At 34.4% G+C, this 3,749-nt stretch overlaps 1 long non-coding RNA gene across 1 annotated transcript; it reads left to right on the forward strand.

Moving 5' to 3' along the window:
• The first annotated feature begins 387 nt into the window (after positions 1 to 387).
• On the forward strand, positions 388 to 703 carry LOC123656726. Its single transcript, XR_006743585.1, has 2 exons — positions 388 to 522; positions 619 to 703. It is a non-coding gene; the product is annotated as an uncharacterized LOC123656726 (long non-coding RNA).
• Positions 704 to 3,749: the final 3,046 nt, after the last annotated feature.

Here is a 3,749-nt window from a genome sequence, read left to right on the forward strand (position 1 = left end):
CTTTAGTTCAGGTTTGAAACGCTGAGGGCAGCGTGGTTCACCCGGTGAACCTTTTCGTAAGGGGGGGGGTATTGTAACGTAGTAAAATTGTGGTGCATAGCGACATCTAGTTATAGCCGCGGTATTACTGTTGATCCTGGTATTGAGGTTTATCTAGCGAAGCTTGCGGGCTCACTAGATGGCGTGCTTGGAGAGTTGCTATGTATTTGCACGGTTTTGTTTTTACATTGTTTCATGTTTAAATATTTATTTAATTGCTTAGGATTTTTGTCTAAATTGTTTTTATAAATAATATTAAAAAAAAATAAAATATATAGATTTATTTCGGTTTGCTGTATTGGATAAATTTTTAATTTTGAGTGGCAACACTGCCAGATTAAAAGGACTTTCGCTTCGACCATGATTGGGAACGGCGAGGGAAAGATTTCACGTTTTCGTGTTTTGTTGGCCAGGTTCGCCTGCATATTAAAAATTATGTCTCTGAAGTAGAGAATAATAATTTTATTTATCTCAACAATAATGGTGAGTTAATTTCGATATTTTGGTGGGACCTTTTTCCCTTTGTGTTTGTGATAACCTTTAGGTGTCATATTAACTCGTAATTTACTTTTGTTACAGCTTCCTTATTTTGTTCATTTTGAAATAGATATTTTTATCTGATTTCGGGGATGGTGGGAACGAGAGATTACATTTATGCAATCTACTCTGGTAAGATTTTAAACCATTCTTTTAAATTTTGCATCGGTTCGATTCCGCCATTTTGACAACGTGTTTTCTTTGTTTCAGGGTTTTTTTTTTGATTCTTTCATTTTTATATTTCCTTAGTATTTTATTGTTTTATTTTATTATATTACGTAACTAATTAATAGAAATATGACTTTAGAAGAAAATACACTTGCGTTACCATGATGTAGGAAAAATTTAAATATGAAAAATTTATAATTTGAAATTGAGATGGAACTTAAATGAGTTACAAACAGAACTCAAACTTAAAATTATATTTCGATTTCATTCTGTCATTTTCGTTAAACTTCAATCATCGAGGCCTGGATGTTTGAATTTGAAATTTAAATAAAACGCTAAAAGGTATCTTTTCAATATTTTGAAAGCTGAGTCTACCGTGGATCACCAGAGCAATGAAACATCTGTCCGTATTAAAGTAGAACCTTTGGGCTGGAGATCCTGCTCATCGAAACTTCCTGTTGAAACCTCGACACCCGGTGGATGTCCCGAGCAAATTGACAATTCAAGTAATTGGTATGAATTAAAGCAGAAGAGGTACAGACTTTCTCATTATTTAGTTGATCTATGCTTATTTACAAGGTTATTTGATTTCTGGTGGTATACTCGTTAAGCTCATTATACTCGTTAAGCACATTATACTCATCACGTATTTTTTTTTTTTTTTTTAATGTAGTAAATATATTAAGAACCTTCTCTCTACGACTGAGCAACCTTAGTATTTGTTTAAATTGTAATTTCTGAAGTGATGGTTTTGGGGTTAGCTAGGTAGGCTTATTTATTATATTTTGTTACATGAGGGTAAGTGTAAAAAATGGAAATTAAACTACCTTAATGTTGAATATCTAGTTGGTTTATTATTTAAATCTTTTTTTTTCCTACCTGCTTAAAATTTGTATTTGGTCCTAGCCCTAAAGATATATCACTATTTTTTTTTGTCAACGGCACATTGTATTCCGAAATAGCCGGGCAACTTTTTCCGTCAATGTGTCGGGTGGCACGTTTTGTAAAATTAAGTTTTTGCTTAAACTACTTTATTTTTTACTTAGCTATGTTAGAAGTTGATGAACTTTTTGAGTAGATGAAAATTTCAATTGGAATTTAAAACAATTTTAATTTTAATTTTCTAAAGTATTCTTAAATTAGTTAATCATTTCCAATGAAGCTAAGCTAACATTGACTCTAATCGTATCGTAGCAAAAGTTTTCCTTAAAAGATAAACATGTAACAAAGCAGATATTTTTAGCAAAAAGAATAATTCTGTCAAACATGTGATTGTCTTTTTTACGTTTTCAACGTAAACTTCCAGGCGGCCTGTTTAGTTGTGACGTTTTTAACAATTATCGTCATATCGCAAGCAATTTGCACAAAATCTTAATAAATTATATACCTAAAAATATAACTATAAATATATTTATATATAAGAGATTTCCACCTATATATTCATCACGATATGTCTGGAACCATAAGATGTAGAGACTTGAAATTTGGGAGGAAAATTCCTTTCGCCGAGTAGAGGTCAGCTAAGAATGGATTTTAAGAAATTCCACCCACGAGTTACGAGAGTGTCAACAATGGAAAATTCCCGTTTTTATTTTAAACTATAGCTCCTATCGACTCAAAATTTGATAGCAATCTCCTATATGTTATGTAGAAATGATCAATGAGCGAATTTTAATTATGATAACTCCCCAATAAGGGTTGCGGGCGTTAACAATGAAAATTTTTAAATTTCCGACCTATAACACCTAAAGACTCCAAATTTTATTTCCATTTAATTTTAATTAGTATGAATTTTGTGTAAGTGATGTGAAAATAATTCATGAACAAATTTTACGATATCCCATATTTATTTAACTTTAAATTTTGTTTTTATTTAAATTAACTAATTATTTCGTAAATATACTTATGAATAATATTGGTCGAATATTCTTTGTAAATATGATTGTAAATAATATTATTTTTTTATTATCTAATGTGTGTTTTTAATCACATTCGTCAGTCTATCTGTCGATTTGCATGTTGGCCTTTACAAAATTACAGAACACCTTTAAATTAAATTGGGGAAGATTGGTTACTTTTTATTCTGAAACTGGACGAGATCCAAAATTTAAACGAAGCTGGGTGAAATTGGCTACATTTTGACTTCAAATTGGGCATGGTTTGAGGGGAAGATTAGATGGAAGTTAAAATATTTCACATGACAACCCATAGACGTTATAACATAAAAATAACTTGAAACCTACTAGGTGCAGAAACCGGCGAAAGGGATCACTTCGGCCTATCTCTATCCTACTCAAGAACTAATGTGTTTTTTTTTTGTCACCACGCTGGGCGACGTTAGGCGGGTTGATGACTGCAAGACTGGCTTTGTCGCACTGAACACGCTGCTGTCCGTCTTCGGCCTGTGTTTTTTTTATGTCACTAGGTCGGCAAACAAGCGTACGGCTCACCTGGTGGTAAGCGATTACTGTAGCTTATAGACGCCTGCAAAACCAGAAGCATCGCAAGCGCGTTACCGACCCAATCCCCAATCCCCCCAGGAGCCAGGAGGAGGTTTATTTGGAAGCCAGCAGTTGGATGGTTATCCCGCCATCGGTCGGCTTTAACAGTTTCAAGATGGAACACCTTAAAAGGTCTACAAAAAAGTCTGCGATGGTATATGTATATCTCTATCAGTCTGCTTGTAACGCTCAAAGTGAACGCACGCTTGGTTGTTCAGTCTGGTCAGTGCTGCTCAAAGTATAGTTTAAAAATGTTCACCTGTGCAAGTTGTGGAGAGCAACATACCGATGGGCCATCTTGTAGTGTTTGTAAACTGCAATATGACTTTTCATGCTCCGGAGTGACAGAGGTCGGGTTTCGCAAACTTGGCGAAAGGAAGAACACCTGGCGATGCCTTAAATGTAAATCGTGCCCGTCCCCGTCCCCTGCATCATCCTCGCCTAAGACAAGCCAACTTGATAGAATGCAGGAGCAACTCAATAATATAGCACTGCAGCTTGAGC

The sequence above is a fragment of the Melitaea cinxia genome, chromosome 9 (genome assembly GCF_905220565.1).
Source record: "Melitaea cinxia chromosome 9, ilMelCinx1.1, whole genome shotgun sequence".
Classification (NCBI taxonomy): domain Eukaryota; kingdom Metazoa; phylum Arthropoda; class Insecta; order Lepidoptera; family Nymphalidae; genus Melitaea; species Melitaea cinxia.